The sequence below is a fragment of the Pezoporus occidentalis genome, unplaced genomic scaffold (assembly GCF_034315485.1).
Source record: "Pezoporus occidentalis ecotype Australia unplaced genomic scaffold, CSIRO_AGI_Poc_V1 ctg1, whole genome shotgun sequence".
NCBI classification, from domain to species: domain Eukaryota; kingdom Metazoa; phylum Chordata; class Aves; order Psittaciformes; family Psittacidae; genus Pezoporus; species Pezoporus occidentalis.
In genome coordinates, this window is record NW_026912778.1 from 3,186,338 (window position 1) to 3,201,602 (window position 15,265).

At 37.2% G+C, this 15,265-nt stretch overlaps 1 protein-coding gene across 2 annotated transcripts in view; it reads right to left on the minus strand.

Annotated features, from left to right (window-relative positions):
* The window catches only part of MARCHF1 (membrane associated ring-CH-type finger 1), a 152,341-nt gene extending 141,204 nt beyond the window's left edge, over positions 1-11,137 (minus strand). The window contains exon 1 of one of the 2 annotated variants that reach the window (XM_062612681.1): positions 11,057-11,137. The gene's annotated coding sequence lies outside the window, so the exon portion shown is untranslated. The remainder of the gene's footprint in view (positions 1-11,056) is intronic. The other variant, XM_062612523.1, reaches the window with a different exon arrangement.
* Positions 11,138-15,265: the final 4,128 nt, after the last annotated feature.

Consider the following 15,265-nt stretch of genomic DNA (forward strand, 5'->3'; position numbering starts at 1 on the left):
GAACAGCCAATGCTTTGTTAAAAATGTCAAAAGGAGAACAAATTCACTGATTTCAAAGAAGCTTTATTACCCTTCCCACTTCCCATTTCTTGCAATAGCAACAGTGCTCAATCTATGTCTGCAAATACTATCTTTTCTTCCATTCAGAGGCCACAATTAATTGTGAAAACAATTGCATGTTTAAGCATTCAATGCTTAGCATGGGTATTAGGGTATTTTTATTGCAACAAACAAGACAAACTATTGCTATGACTCATTCTAGCAGAAACAAAGTAAGCATATTGTAGGTACAGCTTAATAGTACCAAATCAATCAAAGCTTTGTATAACCAACAAAAGGAAGGGATACTCGGGCAGATGAACGTGCAAAAATAATGAACAAAAATAAAAAGAAAAAAAAAACAAACCCAAACAAACAAACAAACCAAACCCCATACAAGACAGAAAAAAAACAAAAACAAAACATAAAACTATTAACGTACTCGCTTTCTCCATTTTTTTGAGTAAACTGTCACAGTTTCACAGAGACAGTTGCTACAAAGTCATAAATATTCATCATGACACTCCCACCCCATTAGGTTCACTAAAAGAGTAAGGAATCTTCAAAACTTCCACTTGCAGAAACAAGAGATGAAAAGGACAGATTGTTTAATTGGAGGAGATTAATGATTAAGAACAAGGACAAAGTAACAAAAGATACATAGAAAAACTAGATTAAGAACTTTGTGAGGACAGAAAGCAAGTGCCTATTAAAATAAATTGTAAGGAAGAAAATTCATGAATTGTAAAATACTGGAATTATCATAAGGCACAAAATTAGAGCAAAGAATTCAGTTGAAGGTTGTAGTTAAGGCCACAAAACCATTAAGAACTAGAAGACGCCTAGACATTTTGTTGCAAGAAGAGTTTCTAGGATAAATTAGCTAAATCTAAGTTTAGATCTCAGATGAGACTTGTAAGAGCTAATAAAATATTTTTTAATTATTACTGGTTATGAACACATCTCCCCAGATGAGTTCACATCTTCCTGCTTCAAAGTCTTTAACATGACATTTCACCTCACAATAATATTATTATTATCACAGCTGTACTTAAACGTATATATTAAATATAATAAAATTATTACTCATGGTGACATCTTTGAAAATTGCTTTATGTCGATTATTTTAAAAATCGTAAATTATGGAAATCTTCCAGGGAAAAAAAAAGGCTTCTTTTTACATCCATTTCTCTCATGATAATTCTGCTTAAGCAAAGGTCTTCTATATTTTGTAAATTTAGCTCCATTTTAAAAGTGTGATTTGCTTAGACAGAAAAATGTCAAAAAACGTAAAAGAAAATACACACAACCTCTTCCAAAACAAAAGTTTCAGTCTAGAAAAATGTTCTTTCATTTTTATTTTTGTAATCTTAAGAACTGAACATCAGCTTTCAACTTTTATTTTACACAAAACCAGTTCCAGTACAATACACCCATACTTCCATTACCAAGTGAGTATACCTGGCGGCAGAGAGCTGCAATACTTTTTCTTTGACTAATAAACACTGGGGAAAGTATATATGTACCATCTCACCTTAGCTACTTAAAGTGCATGAAGCCTACACTTCAAAGCAACTACTCTCCTCTATTACACCGGATGTCTGGACAAATTTCATACCCAGTGAAATTAACAGCGGTTCATCAGTGCTAACTTGGCCTCGGGAATTAACCTTATGGACATTTTACACAAGAGTTAATCAATGGAAATTTTCACTCTAGTAGTAATTCTTGACTGAATGCTAAGAAACATTCCAGGACCAGTACCTTCCGAATTTATACAAAGAAGTATTTGTGTAATCTACCTAATCCTGGAGTCCAGCTCATCTGGTCAGAAGACACTAGGCACCACCTGCAAGCAGTGTACTACTTCTAAACCTGAACTATATGAAACTGTGTATACGCATCTGTCTCTCTATGCGAACGTAAAAGTAAATGCAGCCCTACATGATCTTCTCCAAGTTGCAATGAAAGCAGATGACTAGACTGAGATACGGCAGAGAGACAGGTAAGGATTCAAGTCATTGTAGCTTAAACTTTCAGTGGTGTTCATTCAAAAAACTGCTAGAGTTTGCCTTCAGGACCCTAAGCATTCCAGATAAGGGTTCAATGTATATAGGCCACTTGTGTATTACAGGGAATGTAGCAACAGTCCCAAATTCTCCCTTCAAAAAACCCACCATTCCTCTCTTCCACATGCTAGGTGCCTTGGCAGGGTACCCTCGCATACAGGCAGGAAACGCACAGATGTAATTCGGCCATGACCCCAACCAGATGACCAAGGAACATTGCAGGTTGTACCTTCTAGAAATTCTAGCTACAAAATACCATTTAGAACTATTTATTTTAGCTATTAAAACACAAATACCACCTACCAACAGTATTTTTCCAGTTTTACTGCTAATTAACAAGATAACAGAACCTGGAAAGGCCCAGTATGCTAGTAATGAGAGGTGGCAGTAATTCACAGAACCTTGTTTTCTCAAGATCTGTGCAGCTCTGTACAATATATACTATGTACACTGCTGGGCTAGTCAAGCAAAAAACTCCATGAACTGTTAATACTTCCTAGCTCCTAGTTAACAGAAAACTGTAGATAGCAGAACAGACTACTTTTGTTTGCTTGCTTACCTTTATATTATTGACTTCTTACTGTGATTATTCACAGAAAGAGAAATGCACATAGGAAACGTATCAGTATTTCCACTCTCCTCTTGCCAGTTTGACGGTCATTACTGATCTTGTTCTTTAGTTTATTTTCTGCTTAAATAAACCTTCTGCTTATATTCATGGTCACTTTGAAACTATTCACAAAGAGCTGTATAAAAATGATACCTTAAAGCCTGAGTACAGAAGTCATACAAAATCTAAAAATACAAGCAACTTATCAGAGATTACTGCATAGCTGAAAGGCAGTGTTTTTACAATGCATGCATGATATAAAAATAAACAAAAAAAAAACCAAACACAAACAAACAAAAACCAGCCACATAAGACCTGACATTAATGGAGAACTAGTTACTTCTGGAGCAAAATCACCTCTTCATATTATTACTCCTTTTTAGCTAGTAAATTTTTATGATTCATACAGTGTAAGTTTATCTGAAACAGACTACAACAATAAACTGCAATCAAAATCATTACAGAAGTATGAATTTGCCTTTCACATTCAAGTTTTGAGCCATGAACTTAAGACGTTTTTCCAGGAAACTACTGAGGTGACAGCAGGAATGGAGAATCCTCAGATCATTCTTGTATGAATCAGCCACAAAAACAGTGCTGTCTTTGGTTCATTACATTAATAAATACTTGTATTTATCCCCTGTAGCTATGGGGAAGGCACAGAGAGCCAAGATAGTTATAGTCGCCCAGACTGTATCAGTAGACTATGGCAAGAATGACCTTGCAGAATGCCATCTCCCAGGATGGTCACCCTTAAACCTGCCTTTAGAGGAGGGAGACACAAAACACACCAACTTATAGGCAACATGAAGAAAGAAACTGTAAGGTGCTTCGCCACCCACATGAGGTTTCTCAGGGGTGTTGTGCTTTCAGTGGGTCAAAACAAGCTCTTCACACAGTTCCACAGAGGGCTTTCTGCTGCACCTCTTACACCTCTATAACAGTACAATGCCTCTACACTGTGCAGATTATAAGTACAGGAGCCAAACCTTTCATCTGTTAGGAAGCTGAAACAAGAGGGGTTTGCACGAAGCCTAGTATGAGATGTATACAGTATAACAATACTGCACCTCATCCAAAATTGCTGTACCCGTTAAGTGGTGTGAACTAGGCTAAAGAGGACTCTCTCAGCACTTTTTCCAAGGCCATTATGACTCTTGCTTTAAAGTGTGTTAATCTTGTTTGCAAGACAAACATTTATGGGCAAACAGACTCAGCAAAGATTATTTTCACTGGCTCTAAATTCCAGGTATCCTTTCAGATACCTTAACAGACTAATTGTGGAGTAATATTCTACAAGTATAATAAGCAAGTGGAGTATAAATGAGAGGCTACATAACAGCACTCATTCCTTCCCTTCCAAGCTACTTCTGTAGCATAGTCAAGATAGTCACCTCAAGAGGGAGAGGCACAAGCTCAGTCTGAGAGGGGCTGTGAATCCCAATCTTGTTGCATAATTTGGAACCATATACTATAACCACACCATGCTAAACGAGGGAATCAAAGCATTCATAATTCCTACCCACACATTCTGTAAACCAATACATAATTAACCAGAAATTTCTTACTGATAAAGAAGAATTATAGAATTAATGTGTATTTTCAGAACACTGAAAATAAACTAAGTTAAATATGAAAAACATTAGACCAATCAAAAAAAAAACCAAAACACTCTAGTCAGAAGTACTCCTTATACCATTCCCTCCCTTCTCTCCCAATGGAGCTCAGTTTTGTTTCTATTCACAAAATCAAGTACCTTATCTTCAGTTCCTGAGAATTCTTTGCAATCACTTTATTTTCTTCTATTTGTGTGTCTTTTATTTCTTTTTTTCTGACCAGAACTTTTTCAAATTTGGCATTGCTTATTCCACAATAATCTATCAACCTCAATTTCCAAAGCAGCTTGCACAATTCTTCAGTTTTCCTTATGTTCAGCAGCTAATGAAGCTGTAGCTGGTTTCTAATGAACACTATGCACATGTTGACCAGCACCATGTTGATATCTACACGCGCATTTTGGCATTACCAGAGATTTAAGAAGTTTATACTTAGTGCAAAACACTGACTGCATACTGACCCTAAAGGATAAAATATTTCAGTTTAGTTGTATCGATACTCTTTCCCATGTCATCACATTTAACTTACAGGACATTTTTTCCTGACCACTGCTTTCAGTACTACTGCTGGAAATTAGGTATTAAGTATTGTTACACTGAGCCTGTCCCCTTGTTTCATCCTCAGCAAATCAGTTACGACTAATTTTAACAAGGCATGAAATTATACCTCAGCAAAGTAAATTAACAAGCAGCACTAGGGACAGCTGTTGTTATTTCTTAGTGTCATTGGTTCAGATATATCGATTTATATTCCTCAGTATATTCTTTAATAAAAAAATTAGTAATAAAGCAAAAGAGAAAAGACATTCACAATAATTCTGTTATATGGCAAAGATAGCTTTGTCATAGCTTATGATTAGGAAGATGTTTACAATATTAAAAAAATGATACAACTAAAACTTGTATTCTCCTAAATATGTTCACAAAAGCTGACACAAAAACATATGCCCATTAAAATACTAAAGTTTAATTCTAAGTGTAGTTCAAAAAGATAAAAGAAAGGCATGGGGAGTGCAATGGAACATTCATCTCCAGTGATAACTGAAACCTTATTTAAAGCTGTGTAAGACACTGCTTGGAAATTAATATGCTCTTAGGGTCTTGGAATCTTCCACAAAAAAATAAAAAAATTAAAAAAAAACTGTGCTGTTCTTCACCAGTTCCTATATACAGCACTCTACCTTCTTACTACTGATTTCGTTAGCGTCTTTTGGTTTTCAACTGTCTTAGTTTCACCTTTTGCCATACTTGCACTGGACTCTCACCAGCAACCCAACCCTGTAATCTCAGTCGAATCTTTTTTTCAGAGGGCATGAGAAGAATAAGGGAAAACGCTACGTGCTCCAGAAATCCAGCAAGGCAAGTATTCAGAGAAATTGACCAACTCTTGTCACTGCACCAGCAAACATGTCCTTCATAAAGAGGACTAATTTACCATTTTGTCTGTGTAAACAGAACACTTGTGCTCTTAACTTTGTCAAAATGAATGGCTATATTCAGAAATTTTTGTGTATCTATAAATAGAAGCAGAATTTGCACTACTACTTATTTTTCATAGAACATGTTAAGATACCTGAAATTTTAACTTTAAGCACCGGACAGAAATGTTATTTTGATAGTGATTAGCTGAACACAGAACAATCCACCCATGGGGAAAAAAAGAGGTATGACAAGATTTCTGTTTTCTTATTTGTTTAACAGCTAACATTAATTAAAATAATACATGTAAATTCATTTTGAAAGAAAAACATAAGAATTACAAAACTGATACTAACATGAAGTAACTGCTACCATGATCTACAAATCTCAGTAAGTTATACAGTTACTCAGTAAGTTATACAGTTACTTTTCTGTGTATTGTGACAGCCAGTTTTATAATACTGATTTATTTGGAATATTCCCATATAAAGTAAATGTGTAACAGAAATACTTTAATCAATATTTTTCTCTAATTTGGAGAGACATCAATTTGATGGATGGACCACTCAGTGGATAAAGAACTGGCTGGATGGCCGCACACAAAGAGTTGTGGTCAATGGCTCAATGTCCGTCTGGAGACCAGTAACGAGTGGTATCCTTCAGGGATCGGTGTTGGGACCGGTCTTGTTCAACATCTTCATCGCTGACATGGACAGGGGGATTGAGTGCGCCCTCAGCAAGTTTGCCAATGGCACCAAGCTGTGTGGTTTGGTTGATACACTGGAGGGAAGGAATGCCATCCAGAGGGACCTTGACATGCTTGTGAGGTGGGCTGATGCCAACCTCATGAAGTTTAACCATGACAAGTGCAAGGTCCTACACCTGGGTCGGAGCAATCCCAGGCACAGCTACAGGTTGGGCAGAGAAGAGATTCAGAGCAGCCCTGCAGAGAAGGACTTGGGGGTGTTGGTTGATGAGAAAATGAACCTGAGCAGGCAGTGTGCGCTTTCAGACCAGAAAGCCAACCATATCCTGGGCTGCATCAAAAGGAGCGTGACCAGCAGGTCAAAGGAGGTGATCCTGCCCCTCTACTCTGCTCTTGTGAGACCTCACCTGGAGTATTGTGTGCAGTTCTGGTGTCCTCAGCATAAAAAGGACATGGAACTGTTGGAACAAGTCCAGAGGAGGGCCACGAGGATGATCAGGGGACTGGAGCACCTCCCGTATGAAGACAGGCTGAGGAAGTTGGGGCTGGTCAGCCTGGAGAAGAGAAAGCTGCGTGGAGACCTCATAGCATCCCCTTCCAGTATCTGAACGGGGCCTATAGGGATGCTGGGGAGGGACTCTTCATTAGAGACTGTAGTGATAGGACAAGGGATAATGGGTTAAAACTTAAACAGGGGAAGTTTAGATTGGATATAAGGAGGAAGTTCTTTACTGTAAAGGTGGTGAGGCACTGGAATGGGTTGCCCAGTGGGGTTGTGAATGCTCCATCCCTGGCGGTGCTCAAGCCAGGTTGGACAGAGCCTTGGGTGAGATAGTTTAGTGTGAGGTGTCCCTGCCCATGGCAGGGGGGTTGGAACTAGATGATCTTAAGGTCCTTTCCAACCCTAACTATTGCATGATTCTATGAATATCACAATTAATGACATGGAATTCTTTATATCAAAGACTTGAGACAAATTAGCTGGAACTATCTCGTCATTAAAAAATGTTAGATTTCTGTCTCTTGTAGCAATCTGTGCTCAGTATATGTAGCAACAATACCCTTTTTCCTCCTTATGCTGTCTTGCCTGTTTATACCAGTATGATAATTGAGTATGTGAAGTATAAAGTCAGTTGCAGACTTCAGTAGGAAGCTGCATCTATACTGCTTTCAGACATTTCTTGGTGATACTGTCTCCCACTTCCTTAACAAGAAGAGAATAGATTAAGCACTAAATATAGAGGTGTATAGGAGGACTTAAAATAAGCCATTCCAGCCATCTGTGAAAATACAGTGATGCCACAGCTTCATCAGCTTATTTACAACCAATTCAGAAGAGAATTCAAAGAAAACAGAACCAGAATTGCTTGTCTATAGTTCTCCAAGCATTATTTAATTGAATAAGGCATATTATTCTTTCTAGCTTGCACATAGTACCAGTCAGAAGTTATTCCAAACAAGAACTATCTTATTTTATTACTTTTATACTAGTTTTATCAGGCCCTTATTAAATCAACAATCTCTAGAACCTTGTCTCCTTCTCAGTATTTCTCTCTTAAGCATGTTGCCAAAGTAGGTAGACTTACTGAAAACCTGTATGTCTAATGCTTAAAAGAAATCTGTATTAACTGATGTCAATCTTCTGAAACCACTATTATATTTGTCTAATCAGTGCTTACAAGCTTCTTCATGTTCAGATTACCCCATAAGAATTTTCTGCAGAAACTGTCAATAATATCCTCAGCATTTGCAAATGCCTATGGTCAAAACTGCACAAATAAAAAATTTATAAAGAAATAAAGGTACTGATAGCATTTCAATACAGATATACCAGAAGCAGAAGTGCATTCTTCCCAGTATAATTCCACTGCATATGATCCAGATGCATGAAAGAATACAGAGTCAGTGTGTTGGCAAAGAGACATAGTAGAAGTTCTGATCACTCTTGCCAGGGCATTAGACAGCACAAACACCACAAGTGCAGATTAAAATGCATAAATGCCCACTAGTGGTAAGGACCAATGACAGATTATTATAACTGTTGAGCAACAGGCTTAGCAAAAACAGTCTGTAGCAGTACTTCTTAAAAAACAACAGTTTCTTGGCCTATGTGAATCTCTTTAAGGAGTACAGGCAGGGGGTTTTCGCTCCAGCCCAGCAAAACTCTCAGATTCCTGGGGTTCAAAGCAACCTGCTACACCATATAAGAGTGGTACCACATAAACAATTTTTACATCAAGTACACAAGTATCTTCAATGGTTCTGAAAGCTGAAGCTATACCAAGAGAAGAATGCCTTATATAATAGGAAAAATTCTGGCAATGAAGTTTAGGACTGTGGTACCTTTGGTGTACGTGAATATTTGCTCAATACACATACCAGAAAGAGGTTCACTGGCACTTGGGAGGAGTAAATATAACGTCAGTTCTTATGCCAAGGGAATAAAATATGCCTCTGTACTTGTATATTGCCAGGTTTTTTATCAGACTTCAGAATTGCCTGTAACTATACAGTAATAGATGATGTTGCAAACATTTAGATCAGAAAAAAACCCAAACATTTTTCTACTGTTTTGTCTTCAAATTCAGTCCAGCTACTAAATCAGATGGAAATAAGCATATTTACAGGACTCAAAGTACTGCATTTGTTGTCCTGAAAGCTACAAATGTACTTCAATGCTCAGCATGCAATATGACACTCAGCTTTTGCATCCTGTCAAAGACTTTTCACCATGTTCTCACCTAAGGTTTTTCTCAGTCACTTCTGTACTTTTGTCCCAAATGTTGTCTTATCCTCATTGAGTATAAATAGCTCTGAAACACACACTCATGCATTCAAACTTATATGTATATATATACACACACACATATATAAAATACTTGCATTTCTCAGAGAGAAATGAAGAGATGAACAGAGCAACTGAATGAGAAGACAAAGTTGAAATAAATTAGCCAGTTCTAACTCAATCACACTTCAGTTTGTTTGGTTTCGGGTTACTGTTAGGATAATGGAAATTCACTTGCCTGACTAGTGCTAAATAATTAAGCCTACCAGATAATACTGAAAATCTGACAAATCCAGTTATTAATGCAGCACTATCAGAGCAGCAGTTCCTCATCTCTCTTCCTTGACTAATCATAAAAGTCTCCTTGAAATATCCTGGAATATCCTCTCCAAATTCTTTGATAAAACCAAAGGAAATGCTTCATCATCTCAGTCATTTTAATACAATTAAAATAACACAGGGCAATTGATGAAGTTTCATCAGTACTGTGTGATTATTAACAGAATGAAGCCAATATTGTTCAGCTTTTACTTTACAACATGAAGTGCGAACTAAGATTCTAATTTCTAACAGATGTTCTTGTATTTGCCCTTAATTTGTGATGTTTCAAGTTATAACAGTATAGTAAAGAACTATGAAGTCAAAGAAGCACTTTTAGAAGAAAATCAGAAATAAATATCAGGACATTTTCTGACACTTCATGAAGAGCTTGAATAGTGGAAGACTAGTTTGTAAATTTTTTATTTGGTTGCAGGCTATATCAAACTAAATTACCTAAGCTGCCCAGGTATAGAAGTTGCTGCTACTTAAAAAGAGGCTACTAAATGAGGAAAAAAAAAAAATCTGAAATTGTTATTTTTAAAGTATTAAACAGCTACTATCAGCTTTTAAACAGTCTTCATTAGTACCTTCCCTTTTGTAGTTTACAGGAACTTGCAAAATAGATGCTGTTAAGCTACATTAATTACCTACACAAGGGAGAAAATTAATCTACTGGTTAAATTCTAGCTTGTAAACTACCAATCTTTGTCAAGATATACTTTCTAAGCATATATTTATATATTTTCACATTATAACTCTTTATTGGGATTACCAAATTCTGAATTCTGTTGTCAGCTCCGCCACCATCTACACGAAATATGCCAAAATCCGTAGTCTAATGCTTTTGGTTCTTTGTGTAAAAGAGACCTTCTAATATTTTTATTGCAATATTACTAGGAGGACAAGTTCATGCCTCTCACTTGCTGAAGTATTTTGATGTAGATAATTACACTCAATATGAAAAAAAATAGTTTAAATTCCTAACTGGGCTTTGCTGTGCAATGGCACAAGAAGTAGCACAACTGTAAAGGGCACTACTATATAACTTAACAACTCTGCAAAAAAGACGACGACCCCCAAAGAGGTCTGAGTCATAACAGGCACCTCCACAGGCAATCTTTTCTAAAGAACTTTTAGTGTAAAAGTTTCACACTGTCATACAGGTTTGGATGTTTTCTGCCTTTCTTTCATTTTTAAAAGAATTTCTGAAAAATTACTTACTGCAGTTTTACACGCGTCACAGTGGATGCATAACCTATAGTGACTCAACATGAAAATCTTGCTCATTAGATTTAAAACCTTAATAGAAGAGGAAAAATGTTTGTTTGCTCTTTACTAACATACAGCAAGTTAATAATAGGAGGCATTAAACGTAAGGCACTTGGTAGTGTTTTCTTCACAATCAAGCTGCAAGTCAAAATGCCAAAATAAACCCCCTTTTTTCCAGCAGTATGAATATAATTTAACATTTAACAACTGAAAAGAACTTACAGGTAAAGCAATCTTTTAGAAAATTTCTGCTATGACAGAGCTTCACATGGCCCTTCACATTACTTCCTGGGTTCATTTCCTAGAACAAACAGAAACAAGTCACATGTAAAACCAGTTATATCATGTTGAAATATTGTATACTTAATAAAAGAAAAAAGTGCTGGTATCTTCCAGATGGTACAACCTAAAATAGCAACTCTGGAACTAAAAGGTAGTCTTAAATAACCTTTATCAAATCCTATACCAGATACTGATTCCCATTCATTTTTCTACAGACTCTCAATCTGATTTAAGGTGAATTCAAGATTAATCCCTGATCTACCTGAGCATAGGAAAACCATAAATGATTTTCCTTCTATCAGCCACACTAATGGAAAAAGCGTTTTCACAGCCAGTAACCCATATGGTATTGTCTTGAATACCATTCAAGAACAAAACTTCATAAAACAAAAAAATCCCAAAACACTTAATCTGCTCACTAACAATGTTTTTACACATATTTGCTCACAAAACAAAGAGTGAAATACAAAAAACATGTAATTAAAATAGTTGTCTTGTGACGGCAACAATTAAAAGCTCTGTCCAGAAAGACCCAAGCCAGCTAAACCTGTGGACAGATGATTGTTTAGCAGACATGGTATCAACCTAAAGGGGAAAAACCTCTTTTTTTCCAACAGGCTGGCCAAACCAGTGATGACAGTTTCAAACTAGGAATTATCAGGAGCAGGAAAGGATGACAAGCAATGAAATGAGGAAGTAAAGGATCAGGTTAGCAAGCAAAGAGTATGGGGCAATGTGAACAGGAGGAAATTCATAAACAAAAAGTACAGGGCTAAAGGGGTCCCACCCTAACTGTGTCCACATACACAGGGAAATGCTCACCATGGAGAATAATGGTGAAAGCTATCCTATCTTTTCTGAGAAATCAGCATGCTCTTGTACTTCTTCAAAGAGCCTCTATCCTAATGCACACAGATTAGGGAACAGGAAGAATTAAGTGCTCTGCATGCAGCTGGAAACGTCACTGGGATCAGAGACACAGGCAGGATAGCTCACATAAACTGAAGGGGAATGGGAAATGTTCCTACTGATGTTATCTGCAGCATAAGGAAGACTATGGAAAATGGTGACCGTCTGCTGATGGAGACCTATCTCAAAGGATATGAGGAAGGCCAATACTGTGAATGCCTTTTACATCTCACTCATTACTGCTAAAACCACTACCCAGAAATCCCACATCCCTGAGACCAGTGGGAAAGCCTGGAGCAAGGTAGATTTTCCCTCAATGAAGGGTAATCAGGTCAGGAAGCATTTAAACAAACTGGACACACACAGATCCATCCCCCCAAACGTACTGAGGACTGTAAGAAATAAAACATCGCCCCTACTTTCAGCAAGGGTGAGAAGGAGGATCCAGGAAACTGCAGGCCAGTCACAGCCTCACCTCAATCCCTGGGAAAGGTGTGGAGAAAATAACCCTGAAAAGCATTGCCAAAAAGGACAAGAAGGTGTCTGGGAGAAGTAAGCGTGTGGAAGCAAGAAGGGCTAATTGTGTCTAACCAATCTGATCACTTTTTACAATGTGAAGGCTGACTCAATTGACAAGGATTGCTTGACTTCAACAATGCTTCCATCACCGTCTCACATTGTCTCCTCCCTGACAAACTGATGAAACATGAAATAGAATAAGAATATTCTACAGAGCATGAATAGCACAAAGTTCAGCTGAAGGCCAGTCATCAAAGGCACATCCCAGGCATCAATATGAGAGCCAATACTGTTCAACACCTTCATTAATAACTTGCAAGGTGAGACAGAATGGACATTCAGCAAGTTCACAGATGCATTTGCAAGTAGTTGATACACCAGAGGGTTGTGTTGCCATTCAGAGGAAACCTGACAGGCTAGAGAAAAGAGCAAAAACTGACCTCTTGAAGTTCAACAAAGAGCAATTGCAAAGCCCTGGCAGGAAAAATCCCATGCACATTCGCAAAAAAAGACCTGCAGTCCACCAGCTGGCCATGAGCCAGCAACGTGCCTTCACAGCAAAGAAGGCCCAAAACAACAAGGACTAATTAGGAAGAGTATCACCAGCAGATTTACAGAGCTGATCCTTCCTCTCTACTCAGCACTGGCAAGCCTTCCTGAATGTCGTGCCCAGGTCCTGGGCTGCAAAGTTCAAGAGAGCTTACTGGAGCAAGTCCTGCAAAAAAGTCATGAAGGCAATTAAAGGCCTGAAGCATCTTTTGTATGAGGAGAGGCTAAGAGAGATCGGGCCTTGTGAAGAGAAGGCTCAGAAGGATTTTATCTATGCTTATAAATACCTGATGGTGGGGAGAGTAAGGGAGTCCAGTGAAAGGACAAGAGGCAACAGGCACAGATTAAATACAAGATATCCCATTTAAACAGAGTTGGGGTTTTTCTTCCTGTGAGGGTTATCAGCCAATGGCACAGGTTGCCCAAAATGGCTGAAGGGTTTCCACCCTTGGGAGATACTAAAAACCCAACTGGACACTGTCCTGAACAACGTGCTCTAGGTGATCCTGCTTTGGCCACAGGGCCGGACAATCTCCAGAGGTCCCTCTTCCAGCCTCACTACTTCTGTGATTCTGTAAGTGTTTTATTCAACTAGTCTCTACTTAAAATAAATTGAAAAAAAGTTTAAATTAATCACCTATGAAATCTCTTCTCCACAATGCATGGGAAATAAAAAAATACAATCAACCTCATTGTGCTTTAGCTGTATAAAAGGCATAGAAAGGTTAACATTGAAAGCTAGTAACATATAGTAACCCTGGTTCTAATGAATGCAAACATGCCTTTTGGCCTCTCTGATATTAATGGCAAGACTTTACTACCATAGAGTAAAAGCAATAGAAGAAATTCAGATACTAGTATCCAACTCAGGCAGATAGTCACATGTGATATTTTAAACAGATTAACAAAAAATACATGAAATGCATTTTCTTTCATAATGGAAATATATACCTAAAAAACAAAGAACCATTACCCTGACCACTCGAAATCTGTCAACAAGCACTCTAAAAACATGAATCAACTGTATGGTGTTCAGTGGTATGGTATTTTCATGGCATTTCATACTGAATGAAAAACACCCACAGTTATGCTGGCATTCATGTGTATATGACACTCAAAGAGCTGTTCCACTGCATGTGGAGAAATCAGTCCACGGAGTAAGTTCTGTAATGCATGAAGAACATAAGCACAGTTGGATTGTAAATTAAGGGTCCAAGGAGATTTTTTAAAACCAATATATTACTTAGGAAAAAAAAAAAAATCATTCAGCAGTTTAAATCATGCATCTTCAAGAGAGCAGATCAAGCTTTTACTTTTCCAGAAGCTTTTTCATTTTACAAGTTTGAATTTCAGTTGTTGAAAAGATATGACTACAAATTGTATCTCCAATTCTCTACCTATTTTCTTACAGAAAATTAAACAGCACATGCCTATTTTATACACTGAGACAACAAAGCATACATGTTAAACAGAGTGTATATATTTCTATACATATGTACTCTTACAAAGGCATGTTGCATGTATATAGCTACATTAGTATCTTCTGTGTTCATGTTAAGGAAATAAACTTCTGTGCCAAACATAAATCTCAAAGATACTCTAGTCATAAAAAAGCTGAATACGCATCTCAACTATTTTTAAAATCAAGCTAAAAGGTAAAGGTTACAGAAGAGCTCTCAATAGCCAAGAACAGGTGACGCTAACAGAATTACAACAATATGAAATGCAAAGATTTTTCATTCCATAATGTTTGTGTACTTAGATGTAACTTTAAAAGTTAGCCCAAAGGTAGTACAGCACAAAGATAGGAGATTACTGGTTTCACGTAACAGAGGAGATGAGGCAGATAAATCTGAAACTTTCTCTGATTAGTAGAAAAAACAAAATATATAGGAAACCTTCACTAATGAACTATTCATATCAGACAGCTGCTTATCAATGGCATAAGATCTAATAGCACAAATATATACTACCCCATTTAAAAGAAAACAAGTTTGCTATAAAGAACTGTGTTCTGAAAATTAAGCTACCAGTGTACCCATTAAAAAGGACAAATCAAAGCACTGTGTTACACAGAGTTCATGTTTTCCTGTTGTTTCACAGAACATTACACAATTTCTATTCACTACCTGTATCTGTTTTATTTATCTTGGTCCATCTGCTCTGCAAATG